The sequence below is a fragment of the Rattus norvegicus genome, chromosome 10, assembly GCF_036323735.1.
Source record: "Rattus norvegicus strain BN/NHsdMcwi chromosome 10, GRCr8, whole genome shotgun sequence".
Classification (NCBI taxonomy): domain Eukaryota; kingdom Metazoa; phylum Chordata; class Mammalia; order Rodentia; family Muridae; genus Rattus; species Rattus norvegicus.
In genome coordinates this window covers 94,017,897-94,043,974 of record NC_086028.1, presented here as the reverse complement: position 1 = coordinate 94,043,974, position 26,078 = coordinate 94,017,897, and the positions used below count along the sequence as shown (strand labels likewise).

At 38.6% G+C, this 26,078-nt stretch overlaps 1 protein-coding gene and 1 long non-coding RNA gene across 12 annotated transcripts in view; one reads left to right on the top strand and one right to left on the bottom strand.

Moving 5' to 3' along the window:
• The window catches only part of Cep112 (centrosomal protein 112), a 467,050-nt gene that overhangs the window by 288,705 nt on the left and 152,267 nt on the right, over positions 1 to 26,078 (bottom strand). The window lies entirely within an intron of this gene.
• On the top strand, positions 23,705 to 25,234 carry LOC134480891 (uncharacterized). Its single transcript, XR_010055857.1, has 2 exons — positions 23,705 to 24,179; positions 24,621 to 25,234. It is a non-coding gene; the product is annotated as an uncharacterized LOC134480891 (long non-coding RNA).

Here is a 26,078-nt window from a genome sequence, read left to right as displayed (position 1 = left end):
CAGATAATGAAACATGTGGTGCATTCACACGATAGAGCATATTACTCAGCTATTAAACACAATGACATCATGAAATTTGCAGGCAAATGGCTGGAATTAAAAAAGATCATCCTGAGTGAGGTAATTCAGACCCAGAAAGACAAACATAGTATCGCTTATATGAGGAGGTTTGCTGTAAAGGATAACCATGCTACAATCTACAGACCCAAAGAGGCTAAGTAACAAGGAAGACTCAAGAGGTCATATGAATCTCACTAAGAAGGGCTAGAATAGCCATATGGGTGGAGGAGAAGGGGACTGGATGGGAGAGCAGACGGGGACAGGAGCAGGAAAAATCAGGTGAGGGGAGGATGGAGGGAGAGAATAGTGGGAAAGACAACTGGAATCAGGAGTCATGGGGCGGGAACATCTCTACGGGGAGCTAGAAAACCTAAGGCAATGGAAACTCCCAGGGATCTATGAGAGGAACCCTGCTTAAACCCTTAGTAATGAGAGATATGAAGCAAAACTTTCAATGGAGGGACCAGGACACCAGTTCAGATACAAAGTCTTCAACCTACAATTTGTCCTACTTACAAGGTGTGCAGGGGTAAAGATGGGGCAGAAATTGAGAAAATGGCCAACCAATGACTGGTCCTGCTTGAGACCCATGCTATGAGAGGGAGCCCACCCCTGACACTGTTAATGATTTTCTGCTATATTTGCAGACAGGAACCTAGCATAACCATCATCAGAGAGGCTTCACCCAGCAACTGATGGAAACAGACAGAGAGACTCATTGCTGAACATTAGGTGGAGGGAGCCTGGGGAATCCTGCAGAAGACTGGGAGGAAGGATTGTAGGAGTCAGAGGGGTCAAAGACACAAGAAAACCTAACAGAGACTGAACCACCAACCAAGGACCATGAATGAGACTGATCTAGGTCCTCTGCACATATGTAACAGTTGTGCAGCATAGCATGGTCTCCATGTGGGACTTCTAACAGTGGGAGTAGGGGCCTTCTCTGACCCTGATGCTTGCTTTGGGACCCTTTCCCTGGACTGGGCTGCCTCATCTAGCCTCAATAGGAGAAAAAGGTCCTAGTCTTACTCTAACTGGATATCAACTGTTTCATACCCCTGGGAACCCTCCCCTTTTCTAAAGAGAAAAAGAGGAGTTAGATCGAAGGGAGGTGTGGGAGAAAGACTGAAAGGACAGAGGGGAAAATGTAGTTGGGATATAAAGTAAATTAATCAATCAACAAAAAATACAACCTAAAACTGAAATGTGCATTTGGAAATTTATCTTTAATTTGTGTGTAAGAATTCATATGAGGTGTTTAAACACTTTAAATTTAATGAGATAAATCTTTTCTTCACATTTTGTCATTCTTGCCCACCAAGGTCAGTTTGCAAGGTCGGTTCAACATATAAAATCATGAACTTCAGCCATCATCAATATATTCTATAGACATTTTAAAATGTTCAAATAAGCTCTCTGTGCTAAACCATGCCCTCATCTAGATTAACAACTAGAATTTTTTAAAAATATGAAATAGCGAGGACAAGGGGCTAGAGAGATGGTTAATGGTATGAGGACCTGGGTTCAATTGCCTGAAAATGTTAGGTAGCTCATAACTGCCAAACTTCAGTTCCAGAAGGATCCAACACATCTGGCTTCTGTGAGTACCTGCATCCATGTCCACATTCCCCTCCAAACACACACAGACGTATACAATTAAAATCTTTAAATAGGTTTTAAAAATGGTAATCGTAGGGAGCTATTAGACATTGGAGTAGTTCCCAACCCTCCACAGGCTACTCTAAGCACACAGGCTACTCTAGCCACACAGGTTAGAGCTAGCTGCCCCAGGTCTGTCCCATGCACACCAGTGTGGCTGCTCAGTGTGGTGCATACACTCATCTCCACTCACTTAAGATTTTTATGTCTGGGGTTGGGGATTTAGCTCAGTGGTAGAGCGCTTGCCTAGGAAGCGCAAGGCCCTGGGTTCGGTCCCCAGCTCCGAAAAAAAAGAACCAAAAAAAAAAAAGATTTTTATGTCTTAGTGTAGATTGTCTTACTGAGACAGAGGTAAACTTGAAGCCTTCATGGTCAGAGGTCTGTCCCTTGAGGTCAGAAGAACGCTGCCTCTTTCAACCATGACCCCAAATAGTACAGGACACAAGAGGCAAAACAGAAAGAAATGTGACTTTGAAGATTATTTTTTTCCATGGACTTGTGCAGCTGAGGATTAATGCATCACTCAAATGCCTTAAAGCTGGGTTTCCATGAAGATAAAAAGGTGGAAAGGAAATGTGCTTTTTAGCTGTGATTTATTTATGAAATTTTCCTCATCTAAGTACATAAGGGACAAAGAAAAAAGAAGCTGCATTCTTACCCAGCCACAACTCAGCTCAGATTAAAGGATGCTCTGAAGTGAATGATTATTTCAGAAAGGGCAATAAAATGCAGGGGACTAATGGACTACCATTTGGTCTGTCTTGTGCTTTACAAGCTAGCGTTTGTATGTGCAGGCCAACCCTAATTTGACAATCCTTTGGCACATTTCTGTAGCTGCACTTTTGATAATGATGGCCATGGTCCAACACATAAGGCTTCACATTACACTATACTTCATTTGCTGCCAGCTTGGCATCCCCCCTGGAAACTCCAAGAAAAACAAAACAAAACAAAAAACTTCAAACAAGCCTAGAAAACAGCTCGAGTTCTCCACTCCTTTCCATCTGGGCTTGGAGCATAAGCTTTTCAAGAGGCAATAATATCACCTACCTTCTTGGCTGCCAATCAGAACTGAAATTAATTAGACTGAGTCAGTCAAAATGTCATACCATTCACTTAGCATAATTAAAATTTACTCTTTATCCTTTTCTTCATGAGACTTCAATCCACACGGGATCTACTAAATCCTTTAAAACATGCGGAATGCATATACCACACTTGATATTCTTCAGGTTCAGAAAGGAATGCCTAATAAAATGAACATCAGTATTGGTTTTACTATTGACCATATACCAATACTGTCGCAACTGACCTGCAGAGTTAACACAATCCATGGGTTCAAGGTCAGAGGCCAAGCACACCAGCCTCCCAGAAGATGTCCAGAGCAAGGGGCTTACTCCTGGAGCTCTCTCCAAGATCAAGGATCCACAATACCTTGACTTTACCTCCTCAAGTCTCATACTGAACTACTGACTTCCAGAACAGCAGAGAATAACTTGAAACTACTTTAAGACGATGTGTTTGTAGGGATTTGTCACAGGAACAATAGAAAAATAGTACAATGTTTGCAATTATCAGACGCAGTGTGGTCAAGGTATTTAATATAATATTCTTAAACTTCTTTAAAATACTATGGAGAACAAAATATGAGTTAGGTATAGAAAATTTTTACAGTTAAATCAGACAAAGAAAATAGGAATATATTCAATATTATTTCTATGAATATTTAATTTGTGGATTTTCAGTGACTTGACATCTAAATAATATTATCAGGTTAAAAAATTCCCTAACAGAATTCTTTCTTTAAAAGGCACTACATAAATAAAACATGAGCAAGTCTGAGTTAATAAAACCCAGGATTTCCAGACTATTAGTAGGGCCAAGCACCCCTAGACTAAGATGCGCTCAAATCATCTGTTTATCAGTGAAGTCACTTTAGTTATGAACTCAGACTTCAGGAGATCAAAATGCTAAAAAAAAAAAAAAAAAAAAAAAAAAAAAAAAAAAAAGGAAAAAGAGCAGCCAACAAACATAAAGGAATTCTATAAAATTTTCTTCTGACATGAATTTAACAGTCTCAGAAACCCTGTTCCCAAGGTCAAATTTTAATATTAAAGAAATGCTAGTTATAAATAGGATATGAATTTTCAACTAAGATATTCATAAATCCTTTCAAGTCAGCTGGATTTTAATTTAGATTCAAAACAAGTGGGTCTGTCACAAATCTCCTGGTCGTCAGCTGTTGTCTAGAAGCTGAGATAAGAATCCTAGTGACAAATTCTGAGATCTATTCATTAAATATACCCCCCCCAAAAAAAAAACCCATAAAATAAGTAGAAGAAATGACTCTCATCTTGGAGAAACATCAACCAGACTCAGGAAAACTGAAAGAACCAAGAAGAAAATCAAACAACACAGCACTATCTGTATCACAGGCTACAGTGTGAGCACTATCTGTATCACAGGCTACAGTGTGAGCACTATCTGTATCACAGGCTACAGTGTGAGCACTATCTGTATCACAGGCTACAGTATGAGCACTATCTGTATCACAGGCTACAGTGTGAGCACTATCTGTATCACAGGCTACAGTGTGAGCACTATCTGTATCACAGGCTACAGTGTGAGCACTATCTGTATCACAGGCTACAGTGTACACAGGAGTGTGCTTGTGACAGTGTGAGTGACACAAAGAGGCAGCTAGTCTCCATGGAAACTAATCTCAGGTGGGGAGGGCCTGCCCCCCCCCGCAGTAAGGTGCTCACCCAACAGCATTAGCTCCTGAGTTTGGAGTTCTAGCACCTACACTTTTATGCCAGTGCAGTGGTGTACATCTTTAAGCCCAGAGCAAGTGGCCTGGAGGAACAGAAACAGGAGACCCAGTGGAGCTCATTAGCCAGTCCAACCAATCAGTGAGCTTCATACTCAGGAGGAGCGTCTGTCTCAAAAACTAAGATGTGAAGTCATAGAGGAAAACTCAATGGCAGCCAGCCTCCAACATGCGTAAGTATATATACCCACATGTGTTCACACACACACACACACACACACACACACACACACACACACACGCACACACACATAACCACAAAAAAAACTAATTTCATGAGACCTGACTTGTGTGTGTAGTAGAAAAGGCTTGTGCCATTTAACATTTTGTATAATAGTTTATGCAAAATAAACATGCCTATAGTAAGGGTATAAAGAAATAAATAAAGCAAAAACCCTCACTCTGGGAGTAAAAAAAAAATCAATATTTTCATGGTACAACTTGAAAATCACAAGAAATGATCTTTAAGAGTAAAATAACCCTTACAATGAAAAAAACAATTCTTTAAAATTTTAATCTTTAAACTTCAAAACAAATTCCAATCTAACCATTCCTTTTTCTGTTTCCTATACTTAAGAAGCTGCTAATTAAAACTTCCATTGAAATTACATGTCATCTATATAGAGCTCACTGGCATTTCAACTGGTACAATTAATTTTAGAGAATTATGTCAGTAAATAAGGAAATATATGCCTTCCTGCAAAGTGGTCAAGGCTGAATCTTATGGAATAGGCACAGAGCCATTTCTTGTTACCAGGGAAAGAAGAAAGACAGTGTGAAGTCATTCAAGCAGAATGACAAGCAATCCAAAGCCAGATCAAAGGAATGAAGAAAAAAGGCTGAAATGTGGAGCTGAAATATTTATTCCCTTCAAAAACATCATCCATGCCTTGTCCCTGGGCACTTGAATATTTCAAAGTAGCTGGAAAATATTCTCACTTATGTTCATCACTATGCACAAATAGATCAAATTTTAAGTAGGCATATTTTCTCCTTATTTATCAAATACAAATGCAATATTTATTGTGTGAGGGACATCTTCAGCTTATTAAGGATGATTTCTGAGTGATGGAGAAATGGTTTCAGTGTGACAACAGATATTTTCTAGTACTTTAATGAATGGTGTGTCTACAGCCTACAACACTAACAGGGTAACCACATGGTCACATTTAGAGACAGCCTACTATGCTCATTACGGGTCAGGGCAGTCCACATGTTATTTCATTTAATTTCAATAGCTATGAAAGTTATTATTTTAACATATAAATAAATGGAATCTTAGAAATTTTATTTTCCAAATTTGACAAAGTACATGGTAGAATGACAAGCTTGGTAGTTTATCTGAAGCCATTTAGTATTTGTTAATTACTCTCATTAACAGGCTGATTACTCATTTAATACCAGGTGCAATACTAAACATTGGGAAAGCATTTCTGAACTAGTTGTATCCCATCCCATCCACTAACTAGCTTTCAAGGGGAAAGGCATTGCATTAATACAAAAAATAAACATAAACTACCATGGGCTTAGTAAATGCATAGAGAAATTATAATTATTTAAGTTGATTTAAATGAATGGATACAAATATAAAGACAGAACCTCATAGAATTAGCACACAAGAAACTGGCAATAAAGTTAACTAAAGGAGGAACAAGACCAAGGAAAAGAAAAGATGGTCAGCATTTCTCCCCATGGACCCCAGGACCATGAGCTGAACAAGTGTGGATAAAAGACAGTCAGGTTGAGGGACAACAGCAGCCAGACTGGGGGAGGAATGGAGACAACGGTCTGTGCTAACGCTAGGAATGGCTGTGCCATCTGCACTTCTAGAAAGGGGATTGCACATGCAGTGAAAAGCATGGAGCCTGGATTAAAGACCAGTTCGCACCACTAAAAAAAAGACCAGAGCTGTGGGTGTAGCAGTGGAACTTGAGCTGGGGCACAGGAAGGGAAAGTCAGAGAGCCCATGACCACTGTCAGCAACTTCATATGACTATATTTAGAGTATGCAAAAGAAAGAAAGACATAGGATATACATATTTTTAAGAAATAATAGCAAACATTTAACTTAGCAAGATTTACAAACCTACAGAGTCAAGAGCTACTAATACAGGCAATATACAGGAAAATACAAGTTACATGATAATAAAATTTCTCTAAAAGAAAGAAAAATGTTAAAGAATAGCTAGGAAAAGGTGATTCAGACTTTCCATGACAAACAATGAAAAGAGAAGACACTTAAGCAATACCTTTCAAATGCTTAGCTCAAAAGCTTAGATTACTCAAGATACAATCCACAGACCACATGAACTTCAAGAAGAAGGACGACCAAAGTGCAGATGCCTCAGTCCTTCTTAGAAGGGGGAACAAAAATATTCACAGGAGGAAATATGTAGAGAAAGTTTAGAGCAGAGATGAAGGAAAGGCCATCTAGAGCCTGCCCCATCCCCGGGGGTCCAGCCCATATACATACAGCCACCAAACCCAGACAATATTGCAGATGCCACAAGTGCATGCTGACAGAGGCCTGATATAGCTGTCTCCTGAGAGGTTCTGCCAGAGCATGACAAATACAGAAGTGGATGCTCGCAGCCAACCATTGGACTGAGAACAGAGCCCTCACTGGAGGAGTTAGAGAAAGGATTGAAGGAGCTGAAGGGGTCTGCAACCCTTATGGGAACAATACCAACCAATCCAAAGAATACACATGGACAGACCATGGCTCCAACTGCATATGTAGCAGAGGATGCCCTTGTTGGGCATCAATAAGAGAAAAAGCCCTTGGTCCTGCCAAGGCTTGATGTCCCAGTGTAGGGGAATGTCAGGGCGGGGAGATGGAAAGGGATGGGTGGGTGGAACACCTTTATAGAAGGGAGAGAGGGAGTGGGATAGAGGGTTTATGGACAGGAAACTGGGAAAGGGAATAACATTTGGAATGTAAATAAAAAAATATCCAATAAAACTAAAGTTTATCCTGAGTTTCCTCTCCCACTGTTAGGCATTTTGGCTAAGTTCAACCCCACTGAGTCCTTAGAGTCTCTCACCTCCTGGTCTCTGGTACTTTCTAGAGGGTCCCCCACCCGCCAACATCCTACCCCCCAAACCCTCTATGCTGCTTATCTCTAATAATTCTCTTGGCCTTCTGGGCTACTCTCCTGACCCCCCAAACCTAATCCTGTTCCCCCATCCCCTCCACCACCCAGGTCTCTCCCTCCTTCTGCCTCCTGGGATTATTTCCTTCCCTCTTCTAAATGAAATTGACACATCCTGCATTCCTAGAAACAGAAAAGGGAGTCTTCCAAGTTGAAAGGCAACAATATAGATTGGAATATAAAAGTATTATCAAGATTTGTACTTACACAGACTAGTTTGAAATTCATTCTATAATTGTCTTTAAAAACAATTCACTTCAAATGAAAATAAGGCAAACTAATGATGGCTTTTTATAATGTATAATGGTAAAATGTATAACAAAAACAATGCATAGTACAGAAATAGAGAAAAGCAATAATATATCATAGGATTCTTATATATAAACTAGACTGATAGTACTTGAGGGTATACTGTGATAACTTTAAAATGTATAAGCTAAATCATGAATTAACCTCTAGACAGCAAGTAACTGATAAAGACAATAAGAACCAACAACTAATCAACCCGAAAGTTAATCTATATTTTCCTTTTTCTTTAATAAATTAACTATGGCCCATACTTTATCATTGCCACATGCAGTACCTCCTTTCAAAAGATTTTTTTCATGGAATGAAAGTTTATTTTAATATCCTTCCCTGTCAAAATTATCACAAAATCTTACTATCAAAGTTTGAATTTGTGAATATAAGATGCAGTCACTTTATTAAAGAAAAAACAAAAAGCCAGAACCAGGCAGGTGAATGTATATACATATTTAAAATTTAAAATTATTAGTAACACTAAATGTAAATGGTTTAAATATCCTAAATAAAAGGCAATGGCTGTCCAAATGATTGAAAAGGCATTAACCAACTTTTTATGTTGTTTAGACAGAAAGATTCCAATAAGTTAAAAGTAAAACTATTTTTTAAACTATCAACATTAAGAAAACAGATAGAATGGCTATATTAATTTTGTACAAAATAGATTTCAGAACAAAGAGTGTTATCAAGGTCATTTTATCATACTTAAGTAACAACTGAGTTTATAAATAGGAAACAAAAGTTAAAAACACAAAACTTACAGAACTACAGAGACAAACACATGCTTAAACAGAACTATCAATTTAAATATCCTTCATTATTAATAATTCAGAGAAAAATAAGACAGGAAAACAAACAGAAATTGAATAAATTATCAGTAAACATGACCTTAATGACATTCATAAGACATCATGTCACAACACAAGAGAATAAACAACCATCTCAAGAGCACACAGAACATTAATCAAGACAAACCATATTCCAGGAGATAAAACAAGTATCAAAAATTTTAAAGGATTCAAGTAAAGACTAATCTGGGTATTATGTAGAAACATGGCAGATTTATAAAATGTGACAAAGAAAGATGTTTATTTCTGGAGAAAAAGGAAATATATATCCTAATGACATTCTTTCTTATATTAAATGTATGAATACTTATAAAGCATTAACATTAGATATATGTGAACATGTGTGTTGGATTTTGCAATTTTTCTATATTAAACTGCCTACACAATAAGCACTTTGACTCCTTCAGCAAGAAAAGTTCCCTGCCTCTCTTTTCACACAACCCTAACAACCCTTAACTCTGGAAGAAATAAGAGGAACTGTGTTTTCAGCTCCTTTCTTACCTACTCAAGACTTGCCTGTCATCAGTGCATGATTTCTTGGGGAAGGCTTTGAACATGGGCTGGTGAGTGCATGTAAGCTCATGCGGAGAGGTTTCCTGACCTCCTGCTTTCCAATTTGAGTTCTGAATTTAGCAGGAAAGGGGTGTTGCATATTAGCTTCTAATCTTTTCCAAATCAAAAATGTTATAAAAATTTAAAATTTTACACAAGTTTATAAATGCTGGAGAAACAAAACAAAATACCAACATGTTCTAAATTAAGTGGCAATAAGCTAATTTTATTTATAAATGATCTAACTTAAACTTCCTAAGGGGTCTACAGAATTAAACTATTCACATATTAATTCATACTTTGATATGATATCCTGCCATAAACTGTGATAGTTTCAATAAGGAAGGAAAATAAAACTCATTTTTATTCTTTCCAAGAAAAAGTCTCCCTTTAAAAAGTAATGTATGTGGCAATTATAGTATATTCACCATAGTTAGTCTACTTTTAATTTCTCTTTCAACTAAATAAATCCCCAAACTCATAGTAACTGAATAAAATGTATATTATAAAGATGCAAGGTCTCAGAGAAGGCTCTCTTTTGACATGGCACGTACGCTAGGCCCCTCATCTACAGCTGTATCTCTTATAGACTTCCTGATTCACGCTGCATTTGCCCAGTTCCCTTACATCAGTGCAACTGCTGAAAAATTCAGTATGATTCTAGTCCATATGGGCTGTTGACTAACGAATCTTCATTATGATAACTGGGAAAGTTAGTCTTCCTTGTCGATATGACAAGACTTATAATCTAGAAGAAACCACTGGGAACATCTGTGAGGAGTCTCTCAGAGATGCTAAAACAAAGAAGAGAAGACTCAACTTTAATCTGGCTGCGTATCCAGACTAAATAAAAATGGAAAAAGGAGAGAACAGAACACTGGAATTCCCCTTTCACTGGCCCTTGTTCTATCTAAGCAGCCTCTTGTTTGTGGCAATAGTGACGGGCTACACCCTCAAGCCATGAGCAAAAATAACTTCTTTCCCCTAAGTTCCTCTCTATTTTGCCACAAAAACAAAAATAATGGCTAATATAGTAACTTCTCAGGCTTTCAGCTTCGGATTTCAGTTTTTTTAGATTTCAAATTTCCATAGTCAGAGAGGACTGTGTATGACACAGTGGCTAACAAGAGAGACTTTGGAGTCAAACCCATTCAAAGTTGTTAGTCCTAAAGCTTTATCAACTGTAGAACATAAGGTCTTTGTACCTCAGGGGAAAACAAACTGGTCCCTTTGGATCTGAAAACCAATCTAGGCCCAATAATTAGAGCAGAAAAAAGGAGATGTGCTGTAGGAGAGAAGGGAGTGGGCAGCTTTCTGGGGTACGATGGACTCACACGGGGTTAATGGACATACTTATAAATAATTTGAAGTCAAGTCAAGTCATTTAGAAAGCACAGAAGGAAAGCTATTTTTGTCAAGTTTAGAGTGGCAACTCAAGCCTAGAGTAAATCCTAGTATTTGGAAGGCAAGGGAAGTAAGATCATTTGCAAGATGAGTTAGCCTGGCTACATAACACTTCCAGACCAGGCTAGAAAGAGAAACGGTGTCTCCAACAACAATGACAATAGGCAAAAAACCAAACCAAAACCAAAACAAACAAACAAAAAACCCGCTTTGACGACAGAGAAGGTAAAATTTACATTTTTTTTTCTGGATAAGAGCACTGATTTAGACTCAGAAGCTCCAGGTATGAAGCTCAGCTCAGTAACAGATCATGCTAGCCAAGTTGCTTCATTTCTGAAACTCCATCTCTCCCAGGAGATAACATGACCACACAGGAGACTCCGGAAGACTTGGCATCAGTATTGTTGTGTTTACTGTGAATAGTAAGTGAAGTGCGGCTTTACACCATTAGCTGATTCCACTCCCCCAGTCATGCTTATTCACCACATTTCACTGTAAAAGTGGAACTGTTACTGTAATAAAACTCAAGAAGCCAAACATATAGGCTGCTTTAAAAAGAGCTTGCTGAATTCTGAAGCAAGCGTCCAATAAGCCTAAGAGGAGTCTCACGTTACACATTAAACTTAGAGTGTGAAACAGTGTCACAAATGTCTCTGTCAGTAAGAAGTTCCCTGACCACCACACTCCATGTGTCCTCATGAGAAGAAATGTAGTGTTCTACGATGACATTTCTACAAAGTACCACTTAACAGAAAATACATTTCTTTCTCTGCTTGAAGCAAGGTGGTCACATATTGCTCTCTTCTGCAAACTTCGCAGAGGGAGGGTTAAATCAGCATGCTCACTGGAGCTAAGGAATGTTTACAATCAACTGCAAGCTTTGACTGCTCTGGATCTAAACTGGTTTCAGATGGTCCGGCAGAGTGGAGAAGAGAGAACAGCTGGGCCCCCTTTACCACCACACTGGTATTCAAGAAAGCTATTTGTAAAAAGAAAACCATGCTCAGATTTTGGGAACTTACTAAATTATATGGATATGTTTTCTCAAGATAATACAAATGATTATATGAATACAAAATTGAATAACCATTATCCACCTACTAAGGTGTATTCTCATTATGCCTTTGACGAATTTAAGTTTACTGTGAAACTTAAAATACACTTAATTCTAGTTGCAAGAAAAGCAAATATTCACAACAAAATAGCTAGAAATTATTAAAATAAAGCCTATTTAATATATAATATACACATACACAAGAGAGCCTCAACATGCAAAATAAATGAGTATACATCATACACGATAAACCTTCATGACAAACTGGAGCATTCTTGACTAAACATGGTGAATCTCTTTAGTATCATTTCAAACTATTGCCATTTTGAAGTAAACGATTAGTCCTAATGGCGTGAGCTAAGGAACAATTAGCTCCCAAGTAAAGAACTTGATATGTTTCTAATTATAATCACATAGCACCCCTTTAAAAAGAAAAGGCAAAATCAAAGAATCAGACATCAAAAGGCCATTAGGTCTCAATACAGACCATTTCCAGACCTCGTTTACTCCACATAAAACCTCCTTTGGGGTGTTTTCATTTTTCACTAAGAACAGAGATATATGGTTTAAATTACTGAAGTTTCTTCAAAGTTCCTTGACATTTGTGTATTCTACAATTAAAATGAATAAATTTTATATCAGGTAATAAAAATTAGAGGATTAAAATTTAACAGTTACCAATTGTAAAGAACCCTCATTAACTTTCATGACACCAAACTTCAAGACCTATGATTTAGGAAAAAAATAAAGGAAATTGAGTAGGGAAATAAAGGCATATTTTTGAATGCTAGATGTACTGAACTTTTTTTAATCTATTCCTTATAATTATCTGACAAAAGCCTTCTTCCAGGCAGTCATGTCTGTTTGCTATACTCCTGACCTCTTGCTTGGACATTAACATGTCATACAATTCATGATCTTGAAATATTAATTCCTGTTGATGAGACAGCTCTCTTTTGCGCTAACTCATTTCTAATCCCTCCTTTGCATTTAGCTTATCGCCAATTACTACTAAGCAAAGTCCATCTTTCTGCACTGTCACTTTGTCTGTCTACCACTCTGCTAACATTCTTTATCATTGCCCTCCGGGGAAGCAGAATCATCAGTTCTGCACACTTTGGTTCCTCCTAGTAATCCTTTAGTTCTACACACACACCATGCACTCTCCATGTCTATACAGGGGTGTTCTTACAGCTTCTGTGTGAATCAACTCTGCATAAAATAAACTGGGACAGGCACATTGTTTGGGATAGTGTGCTTGCTTGCCCCGCACACAGGAGACCCCAGGTTCAATCCTCAAAACTGGGGATAATTATATTAAAAAAACTATTTGACACATAAGCTGGTGTGTTCAGAATGGAACTTGTGGGCTTTATCGGGAAGAACTCCACACTAAAATTAATCAGACCAAAAGATAATTTATGAAAATTTGCTAGCAACAAAACGTATTTTCTAGATTTCTATTTTCTTTCTGATAGCTAACAGCCACCACATTCAAGAAGGTACCATCACTAGGGATGTTTTCTCATAATTTCAGATGTGTTACATAATTTGGCCTCTTAAGTGTGAAACAAACTACAGATAAACATTGCTTTCACCATGGCTGATGACTAGCATCTCATCTCAGTTGCTTGTGTAAACATTTGGCTTCCTTTCATTATCATTAGTACTACTCTTCTAACTTTCAAAACCACAACAGGCAACGTTTACCTACTGCATGCGGTACACGAAATTGCACACACTGCGATGGGTATGCAGAACTGAATGACTGCACCCGCCTACAGGGAAGTAATTCTTGTGAGAAAGAAATTCAGTTAATTCTGGTTGCAAGAAAAGCAAAAAATAACATTCTGAACTAATTAATTAGATATTATTAAAGTAAAACCTGTTTAATATATAATAAATATGTATTCAGATTAATTCTGAGACCGGCATCTAACAATTCTACTGTAACCTTAAAGGAACAGATGGTCATAACTTGGTTTAGTTTACTATTTTTATTATGACGATTATACATGGAAGGATATAAATGTAGACTGAAAAAGAATGGTTTCACCACTACTCATCAGAGAATTCTGCTCATCAGGCATGACATAAAAGTGAGGGCAGTACAACCCAAAGTAGAGAAAGGACAAGAACCCAACCCGACAGGAATTCTGTGTGCACGGCCACACTTCCCTAGGTATAACGCTATGAGCTTGAAACAACGCTTCACTCTGTGGTCATGTTGTTGAACATAAGAACATTAGGGAAAGTGCTGTTGTCAAGTGCCTGGAAAGCTTGTACATGACTATAGTGACATTTTACTTTGAAGGCTATTACAGCAGCTCCATCTAGAGTAAAAGGACACAGCTGTGCCAGCTGCCCAAGTATCATTCAAGACCAGGAACAGAAGCCAGGTACCAGAACAGCCTGTCTTCCCAATCACTCTGCATCTAAGCATCTAAGCATTCACAGAACTGAAAAGAACAACTGTCTTTGATAATGTACAGTGGTGTTATTTACAATGGCTAAAAGGTAGAAATAATCTAAGTGTCTATCAACAGTAATGGATAAAGGGATTATGACTTATGTTCATCATGTAATATTATCCATCCATCAAACAGTTATGATGAAACTTGTGAACTATGTAAGTTAAAGAAACCCGACACAAAAGACTACAGAATGTACTATGCCATATACGCATTCATGAATATCAAGGCACAAAAAGACAGATAAACAGACAGAAGATAGGAAGGAAGGAAGGAAGGAAGGAAGGAAGGAAGGAAGGAAGGAAGGAAGGAAGGAAGACAGGCAGGCAAAGCAAGGCCACGGTAGAACAGTGGAGGGTGGATGATATATAGTAACTGTGTAGTGTACTCAGAGCTTTATTTGTGCTGCTAAAAGTTAATTGGAATTATATAAAGGTAGTATATGTACAATCCTGTGAACATACCAAATTGCTAAGTTTAAAGTAATTTATGATACACAAATTTGGCCTTAATTAGTACACAGTTAAAAAAAATACTATAGCTAAGTGGCTGGAGAGATGGTTCAGTGACAAAAGCACTGGATGTTCTTCCAGAGGACCTTAGCTTGACAGCCAAATCCACATGGAGATTCATGGCCAGTCCCAGGGAATCCTATGTGGTCTTCTGGCCTCTAGAGCACCAGGCACACAAACACACATGTGGTGCACGGACCAGGCAAAACATCCATCCATGTAAAACAATTTAAAACACTCTAGCTGCAAAAAAAGCACAACAAGCTTCCTAATTCAAATACCTACAGGGACCCTGGTGGAAGAGCAAGCCTTTAATCCCAGCACTCAGGAGGCAGAGACGGGGGATCTCTTGAGTTCACGGTCAGCTTGGTGTTCAGGACAGTTCCAGGACAGCCAGAGCTACATAAGAAAACCCTGTCAGAAAAACGAAAAAGCAAAAACAAAACAAAACAGAAAAACAAAAACAAAATAAGAGAGAAAGAAACAAACTATCTACAGGGGCCAAATGATGAAACCAGAAGAATAAGCTAAAGATTATGCCTCACATGTGACTATGGTACTTGACTGTTTTCATTCCTCTAATGTATTAATTGTGCCTTTCGGTCGTTCCTTTACTACTCTTATGGAGCCTTGACTCACTGATTATTATCTTCTCACATTATTTCTGGTGATTTTTTACTCTGTATTTTTGGTTTCACTGGTGCCTGGGAGAGGAGAGGGTGTTCTCCCTGGGACAGGGGGTTTGGCTAGACTGACTATCCAGGGAGCCCTGTGTCCATCCTCTGATGCCTGCTGCTGTTCCTGGCTTTTCCTTGGGTGCTAAAATCTGAACTCAGGTCCTCATGCTCGCACAGCAAGCCTGATGCCCACTGAGTAAGTGGCCTCTTCAGCATGATACCACCCTTCGCATTACTTTGTAATTTTCCATGTTTAGGTTTATATTCTAGCTAGAAAGAAAAGTGTATCTAATATCTGTCTAGAAAGAAATTTAGAGATAGTCTACAACGCTGGATGAGTGACAATTTCATTATTTCTCATTTTAAATGTTTGACAATTATTATTGCTTCCCCTTTTAACCTACTTTAAAGTGTAATTTTTTTTTCTTTTTTTTTCGGAGCTGGTGACTGAACCCAGGGCCTTGCGCTTGCTATGCAAGTGCTCTACCACTGAGCTAAATCCCCGACCCTAAAGTGTAACTTTTTTTTGGTTCTTTTTTTTTTTCGGAGCTGGGGACCGAACCCAGGGCCTTGCGCTTCCTAGGTAAGCGCTCTACCACTGAGCTAAATCCCCAGCCCCCTAAAGTGTAATTTTTAAGTTTACAAATGTAAGGGTTAAAAATGAACCTACTAGCTATTTGTTGGTTTAGTGTATTGTTTATTTAACAATCGTGATTTTTGAAAGTAAATGTGATTTCATTATGACCTTGTCTCTGAACTATGCAGCCTACGTGTGCCCCTGAGAGGTGACGGCTCAATACTCACAGATCTTGTTTCAAAATATCCAGAAATCATTTTTGTAGTCCTCAAATATCATGATGTTGACAGCTAATTCAATGTGGTACAAACTAACTCTGTGTTCCGAAGAAAGGAGCCTCAGGTGCAGAAGTGCGTAATGTCTGCTGAAAAGCTCGAATGGATGAGAAACTACTGAACAGAAGAAAATCAGACTGTAAACTACAGAAGCAGCAAGGGACAGCAGCGCAGACAGAAGTGACATGGAAAGGCATGAGTCTACAAGTTCTCACAAGGTGGATTTCAAAACAGAGGTTTATAAATGGAAAATATAAATCAAATATTCTCCTAGCAAGTGACATAAACTAAACGAAGCTAGCAGTCCATGTCTGACACACGCATTCGAGGTGCACTGATGGTATCGAAGGATGGTCATTAAGCCACTGCCTACTGCGGTGTCTAAGGAAATAATGTAGAGCCAGATGAGGGGTGACGAACATGCAGAGGACACTGAGTGCAAAGAAGAAAATGGAGAATGGTTTGAATCATAAAACACAAGAAGATCAAGGCCATAACAACAAAATCCACATCGAAGTCTGCAGAAGCTCTGGCAGGACAGTCTTGGTAACCAGAAGAAAGAAGGCAGACCAGATGAGGCTGATGGGTGGGCGGTGAGGCAGAGGGAATTAATAAAATAATACTTGAAAGGAAATCGACTTTAGAAGTAAAGGAGACGAGGCCTAAAGTAGTATTGAGAAAGGAGTTCTAAAATGGAGAATTACGCATCTATAAATGCTAAGATGAATATGGTTGAAAGACTTAGGGGACATTTTCACATCATAATTAAAAAATAAAGAAATATGCAGTATTTTTTGTAATAGGAAGCAATTAATAGATGGACAGCCTGGTACATAAAAAACTTCAATTAAGAAAATGCAGAAGCCAAGGGTTTAAGAAAAGAACCTTAATGAAATCAGAAACAATATTTTGGCACAGATCCGAGAGACTGGACCAGGAACCAATTTGATGTGTAATTAGAGTCAGAGGATCAGAGAAGCGAAGGAGGACCAACCACTGTCTAACAGCAATGACAATGGCTACACCATACACTTTGTGAACAAATGATGCCAAGAACAATTTTTTTAGGAGATAAAAGCTCAGAAGGAGTTGTCTGCAGTCTATTATATTAATAAAGCATACATCCAATGGTGTGAAAAATCAAAGAGCCCTTGTGGCAACAGAGAATATGATGATTTTCCTGGAGTAAAAAAAAAGTCATTTGGGAGATGGTGAGTCAGTCTTTGATTCTCTTATTAATTTTGCAGAAAGCTAACCGAGCAGTACTTCTCAGGAGGTCACCGCGCTCCACACGCTTCCCTATATCCTCTTGAAAAAGAAGCAAAAGACCACAAAGCAAGCTGAGATCAAGGACTTCTTTATTTTAAGAAATCAAGTTTCAAAGTCAAGAAGAGGTCAGCATGCAACTAGATTTCAGTGCCACAAACTAATCTATAATTGAATCTACATTGAACCTCAATAATTGATTCCGAAAGTGATGGTACTGACTTAAGAGGGACTTACCTATGCATGTATGAAGAGCACGGAGCATACCACATATCAAATTCAGAAATCTAGCCAAAATTCTGGGCAAAGATAAGTTCTAGCTGCATACACTCACCCACCCACCCACCCACCCACCCACACACACGCACGCGCGCGCGCGATGACATCTGCTTAGCATCTCTCAAATTATCTCCCCACGTGATCACTATTATACCTAGAATGGGAAAAAAATTTACCATCAAAAATCGCTTGATAAAACATCCAACAGAAAAAGTGAGGGGCATCTGAATGAAGAAGACAGTCTGAAGAAATAAGTCAGGGCTGAAAATTAACTTCCTATTTCAACAGACTGTATCGCAGAATGAAGAAAGTAGGGTAGTAGTAACCATGGGTACCACAATGATAAGCAGTTTATCATTCCCAAAGAGAAAGACAATGGACTTTAAGATCTCACATGAAACAAAGTAGCTCCAATTGAATACACAAAGGCACCTTACATCATGTCAAAGGTAACTCAGCATAGCAATTAGATACAAGTAGGAGACCTAAAATGTGTGACTTCCAGAGGAAAGCATAGGAGAAAACTTTTGTGATCAGTTAATAACAAAAAATGTTTCCTAGCTATGACAGCAGAACCTATACTCCACAGAACAACAACAACAACTACAAACTCAATTAGAAAACTGCATGAAATTCAAGAACCTATGCTCTTGAGAGGCACTGTTAAAGCGCAGTGAGTAAAGGCGCTTGAGAACCCGCGCTCCATCTTCTGAAGCCGCCATGTGGGAGAGGGCTGACCATACTCATGCCCTGCCACACGCACATTGTCTCCTTCCCCAGCAAATAAACGTAAATATGCTTTAATGGCTACAAATTGGGAAAAATCAAATGAAAAGTCCCAAATTGGGAGAAAATATTTTCAACTATTTAATAAAGGAATTATATTTAGACTATATTTTTGAGAACCCCTCAAAACTAATGAATACCAAGGTAACTCAGAAAAATAAAGTTGGTCAATGAAGATTCTAGAGTACAGCAGAAGGGTCTGGGCCAAGGAAAAAGACGTAGATATATCATGCTATGGTACTTAGACTGGGGACTTAATGAGCTTACCAGAGACAACAATGCACGGAAACGGGCAGTACGTTCATGAAAGACCTCTAAACTACAGTATCCTCTCAAAGAGAGCTGTGCAAGACAGACTGAAGCAAAGTGCTGCCACAGACCAGAAGATGCTTCTTTCTGTGGGAAGAAGGGAAGCCATACACCAGCCAACCTGTCACAGTCACAGAAATCCTGGGTAAAGTTTAGCAAGCTGGATCCAGCAAAATTTTTAAAACCATTCACCATGATCAATGAGGATTTATCCAAGAAATTTAAAATGTAACATTTGAAACCATATATATGCATTTATATGACTTATTTCATAATTTACATTATTTTATGTTAAAATGTTCACAGTGTTCTGTGATTATTTCACTGGGCAGAATGTTTCTGAGAGCTGTAACATCGATTCATGAATTTTAAAAATATAAAAACTCTTATCAGGGCAAGGCTAAAGTGTCTGTCAAGCACACATGAAACCCAGAATGTCATTCTTAGTAAGATACCAAAGGAAAATATTAACAACAAAACAAACAAAAACAACCTCTAAACAAACTAGAAACAAGCAAATCTTTTATCAGCCACAATGTGCCAAACAAAAACCTTTAGACAAACAGACTCTCTTGCCATAAGTTTTGCCCATTACATCCATGATGAAATGAAAGATTTTATTGAACATTATAACAAAGCTAAAAGCTAAGAGAGAGATACCATAAAAACTGAAATAGAAAGAAAAAGTTATAATTATTTGCTCCCTGTGTAGTTAGTACTGTGTACAAAGCAAGCCCAAGGTAAATTACTTTAATTTTTTTTAAACTTTGAAGATATAACTAAACAAAATTTCTAAATATAGCAGTTCAATATTTAACTGCCTCTCTGTTCAGATGGATACAAAATTTAAAACTATAATTGTTTTTAAAATGTAAAATATAATAATGTGACCTATGAGGGACTTACATATAACTTAATAAAACAAATATGAAATATAGTTTCAAATGTTTAATAAGTCAAATTAATGGAGAACTATACTCACTATAGAAAAGAAATAACATTTTTATTTATATTCCAGTTTAAGCAAAAGTATTAAAAATCCAACAAAAAATCCTACAGAATTTCTGCAAAACCTAATTGTAAAATTCAAAATGAAGAGGCAGGTGTAAAGAGCAGCTTCTCATTCTGCAGGGCTCCGGGGTTAGCACACGCTCAGGGTAACTATGATGATGCAGCAGGAGCCAGGCTACTGAATGCAGTCATCACTTGAATTTTACTACTAATAAATGCACTGACAGTTTCTCGGTGGACACTGCCAATATGCACAGTTCCTTCAAACACCCAGGACAGGTTGCTTAAACATAACCTCCTGTTAGAAAAAAAAAAAAACATTCCCCTTTGGATTAGTCTAGAACTTGAATGGCAGTCATAATAAGCTCTTGCAGTAATTCCACAATGAAACAATCCATCAATGAGAAATCTTCTCATTGTAATTAAATGGAGTCCCAAATGACTTTAGACCTGTCATATATTTTCTTCTTACTCTGCAACTCACTTATGTTAAGTTACATTATAGCTAGACATAAAAATATGTCATGTCTTAATTGAATAATACCTTACGATTTATATCTGTTATTAGCATTGGTAATCATAGTGCTAGAAAATGCCTGGGAGTGGGCTCAATGGGTAAAACACTTGCCACATAAGTGTGAGACTTGAGATTTGCATCTTCAGCACCTGTAGAAATGCCAGACAGATGTGACAGCAGCCTGTAATCCCAACCACCAATGGCAGAGACAAGGGATTCCCAGAACAACTAGCTAGCTAGACTGCACATGAGGGCACGCTCCAGGTCCTGCCTCAACAAATAAGACAGACAGAGTGATCAAAGAAGATTCACGACATGAGCCTCCATATGTGCACATGAACTAGCATACACACACAGGAGTCCCCACAATAGAACATGCAGACACACCCACATGCATACTCTACACAGAGAAATATACAAGAAGAATAGTAATAGAAGATGATTTATTGTTTTTATTATATATTTCCAGTTGGTCATTAAATATATTTCAATCAATCAAAATCAGCAGGACATCTTTATCAATTATTATAAATTATAAACCACTTTCACATTGTGGCAGTATTCTACTTCCCTTAGAAGATATTTAAGAAGTGTAAGTTTAAAATTTCTTATAAAGGTGTGATGGTTAACCGTCAACTTGACAAAGATTGGAATCACCTAGGAGACAGGTCTGTGCACATGGTTCTGAGGGGTTTTCTTCATTGAGTTAACTGGGTTGGGTACCCACTCTGCAGGTAGCACCATTTCACAGATTGGGCCCTGGACTAGATAAAGAGGAGAGGAGAAGCTAACAGTAGGAGCAAGAGTTGAATCTGACTCTTTTGCCTGTGCTTGGACCACTTTCCTCCTAATGGGTGCCTCATCCAGCCCTGATATGAAATCTATGAAGTCTGATTGTAACTTGTTGTGCCACGTTTGTTTGCTATCCAAGGAAGGTCTGCTCTTTTATCCTGGGAAATGAAGGAGGAGTGGTTCTGGGAGGCGAGGAGGGAGGTAAAACTGCAGTCAGGATGTAATGTATGGGAGAAGAAAAAATTCTGTAAAAGTTCACTGAAATTAAAGCCCCCTTTTGAGTAGGCACATGATTATTTAGCATTCTGTTAATATTTATTCCTAATAAATACAAGGACAGAAACATTATAACTTTGCAGCTTCAATATTTTTAAACCATTCCCATTTGAAGATTAATCTCCATTGCTACTAATACTATAAATGTTGATTCAAAACACCGAACAAGCAACCAGATTTAAAACAACTTTACAGAAAATTTTTTCCAATTACGTGCAAAAATATAACTTATTTTGAAAATAACTTTCGAGGTAAACTGTTTTTCCACTCACTAAGAGATTACAAATACTGTGCACATTAAGTGAGAAGACGTGTTATTTGTTTTCAATATATAGCTCATTTTGTTGGAAAGGTAACATAAAAAGATATTTCATGTAATTCCTAACTTTAAAGAAAACTAGAAAAAGTAGGCAGAGAAGGTCGTCTGCTAATTTCACACACACAGCTGCATACAGGGCTTTCGGTGACATGGTTGAATGCATTGGTTGAATGCTACTAGCATTGAGAGTAAGCTTTTAATGGTTTAAATAGAAACAAAACTCAAGAGCACTCTGAAATGAATTGCTTTAAAGCCCCATTTAGACCTTGTCAAATTAACTCTATGTGTAACTGAGATCTTAATTGAAATGGCAGTTAACATGTGAAAATAGACATTTTCAAGAAAGATACACATGCAGAAACCTTGCTTTGAGAAAATCCTTTTGTGTGTGTACACATACTTACATATATTTGTCTATGAATTTAGTCAAATAAGCCACTAGAACATCTCACATTGTTTCTTTACATTCAACAGCTGTTCAATTATCTATCCTTTGTTAACATGCAGATGCATGACTTAGAGGGCTGAAGTCATAGATTCTCCTCAGGCAATGAGGCTGATCATGACAAGTGTGCTCTCAATGTCTGAAGTGAGCAAAAGAGATGAAAGGCCTTCCTTAAGTCACTTCAGACCCTCTGCGAACAGCTCTGAATAGTCAAACTCTGTTAGATCCAGGGTGTATGCAGAGGACTATCTTCATACATGTGTCTGTCCTGACTATACTGAAAGCTTGATAGAAGACTGTGTCCAACAGAAAAGCACATGTGCACAATTTTATGTTGTCCATGTTCTGATTCTCCTTTTCCTCAGACTATAACTTGTATCTATTTTTAAGTTTTGTATAAATAGGACAGTAGAGAATGGGCTATTTTCTATGAGCCTTCTTTGCTTCACATTTATGTTTGTGGGATAAATAAATTACAACTTTATATTTCTAGTACTACCAGAAAGTCACAATTCATATATGCAGTGTTAGTATAAAGTATATTTCATGTGTGCTTTTAAAAATGCAAAGAAATTAAAAGGATTTTGCTGCAAAGACCTTGAAAAAGTTATGAATCAAAAAAATTTCTAAACACCTCACTGAATACGTCAGACAACTTCTGCACTACTTCAAACTCTACCTTATTACTTTTATAGTACCCACAACATAGCTTCAAATTTGATAAATACGGGAATATTGAAATACAGATGATGTAAAAGATACCATCTATATCTGCTGAGAGATTTTTATTTACCCATGTATTTATTCACACATTTTGGTTCAGGGATCAAGCCCAGGTTCCTTTTTATGCTGACAAAGTTTAACTGCCCCAAAGAGGGAGGCAATGTTCTTGCAGTATTAGTCCTCCAGACAGTAACACTAAATGGTTCTGTTATACTAAGCATTTTTCTAGTTGTTAGTCAATGAGTTTCCTGTATTCTTATCATTGAAAAATATAAATCACATATAGTTCATGACATTAGCAGTATAGTTTCAGATAATGTTTAGTTTCATGAAGGTATTAAAATTACTTTCTACAATAAAAATGAAACAGGAAAGAAAAATGATCACAATACAGAACAAAATACAGAATGGCAGTAGTCAGCAACATTAGAGTAGTTCTAGATCCTGAAACCAGTCAATGAGCTCTCCAGTTAACATTCAGCGTGAAATACTGACTGTGGTCTCTGATGGTTTATCCTCTTTATCAATATCCCAGAGTGGAGAGGCACCTACAAGGCCGGTGAAGAGTTCTTGTGTGTGTGTCTAGAAGGGCATCTCCAGAGGACAAATAGAATACAGACAGAGATTCTGAATGTGAGCAATGCCAACCCCTGGGCTGGGGCCTCTGGCGGGAGCCAGCATGACACAGGCATTCCTGTCTCTGCTCCTCTCCTGCCATCCAGTGACCTGCTCTGCTCTCCTGTGACACGATAGAATGGACCTTGAAAGCCAGGAACCTGTCAGATACTTGTCACAGAGATGGAAAAGTAACTGATACATGATCACAAAGATGTGAACCTTTCAATAACGATAGCTTTGAAATAGCAAGCCTAAATACAAAGCAAACTTTAAGTCGGGCCATTTCAACTGCTTAACGACAGGGTCAGCACCATCTTCTCAAAGCCTCTCCAGACCTTCAAGTCTCTGGCACGACTACATCACAGTAAAGTCACAGAATCCCCATAATGGCATCATAATCAACACACATCTACGTGGTTACGGAATTCTGGGATGAACTCTGTGAGAGAATCAAATGACCTGAGGTGTGGGAACTAAGATACAGGAGGAGCAGATCTGAAAACATGAGGCAGAGAGGGAGAAAAGCACTCTAAGAGCTCACGAAATCCTCACTGGAGGTAGAGGGGGGAGGGACCTGGGAGGAAGAGAGGAGGGGGAGGGGAAAGGGGTACAGGATCAGGTATGAGAGGAGATGAGGATGATGTACAGAGGGTCAGGAGTCTGAACAGAGATGTATAGCAAAGAGGAATAGGGAACTGGGCCTTTGGGTAGCCACCAGCAAGTCCCAGATGCCAGAAAAGCAAGAGGCTCCCAGGACGCCATGGGGTGACATTAGCTGAAATGCCCAACAAAGGGGAGGGAGAACCTGTAGAGACCATAGCCAGAGGTTAGGCAAGGCCCCTGGTTGGGGGATCAGACCACACACCCTTCTCAAAAATTTAACCCAGAATTGCTCTTGTCTAAAGGAAATATACAGACAAAGTATGAAGCAGAGACTGAAGGAAAGGCCATCCAGGGACTGCCCCACCTGGGGATCCATCCCATCTGCAGCCACCAAACCCAGTCACTACTGCTGATGCCAAGAAGTGCTTGCTGACAGGAGCCTGGTATGGATGTCTCTTGAGTGGCTCTGCCAGATTCTGACCAATACAAATGCAGATGCTCACAACCAACTATCGGACTGAGCACGGGGACCCTAATGGAGGAGTTAGAGAAAGGACTGAAGGAGCTGAAGAGGTTTGCAACCCTTAGGAAGAGCCACAATGTCAACTAAGCAGACCCCCCGCCCCAGAGCTCCCAGGGACTAAGCCACCAACCAAAGAGTACACATGGAGGAACCCAGGGCTCCAGAGGCATATGTAGCAGAGGATGGCATTGTTGGCATCAATAGGAAGAAAAGCCCTTGGTTCTGTGAAGGCTGGTTTCCCCAGTGCAGGAGATGCTAGGGTGGTAAGGTGGGAGTATATGGGTGGGAGGGAGTAGCGGGGGAGAGGGGCTAGGAGAGGGGGAAACTGGGAAAGGGGACAACATTTGAAATGTAAATACATAAAATATCTAATTAAAACAAAGAGCTCACAAATGGAAAGGACGTGTGACCGGGCCAGCCCTGGCTGGCAGGCAGGATCTCCAAACAGAACAAGACCAAAACCCAGGAGAGCTTCCCATGTCCCCACCCTCCGTGAAATCAGGTAAAGAGCTGCTCCTCTCTGACAGACCTGCTATTAGCAATCTGTCTTTTTCTGATCGCTTCCACGTTTTAAATTAATGGCCTATGCTGTCCTTATATACACATGCTTCTAGCTCCTCTGGCATCTTCTATTATCCATTTACCTGCACATACGGAATAGCCATTATTAAATGAAATGAAGAAAGAACAATTACATCAGGACACAATGGTCTAAACACAAGATTATTTTTACCTTTGTGAATATTTATTGAAGAAAAAAGCTTGCAAGAAATCAAGGCAAGTTTTTACATCATAGGCTGCAAAATTAAATCATACTTAGGCAAACACAACAGCACAATTCTTAGATCAAAAGCAGGTAACATCCTGCTTAGAATATTTTCCATTTGGAAAATAGCCAGCTTCTGCTATTTCTTCTCGAGTTCCAACTTCATGGTAACTCCCTGTTACTTCCCATCTTGATAACTGCTGCTGTACTAGGTGCTAAACTGTTAAGACCCTCAGCCAATGTTCAACGTGGGGACAACGACTGCCAAGGGGATGAGAGGAATGAATCTACCAGGAAATTTTACTTAAAGGTCTAAAATGGTTTATTTTAACTGCAGGTAAAATGTGTTGTTTTGGTATGATCCTTTCAAGCCTTTGGTGAGTGTTAGTATTGTCACAGCTTAGTAAGATGACAGTTCAGTGTCTCTCAGGAGTGCAGCTGCTGGCTTTTGATCCCCTTCATGGCTGTGCT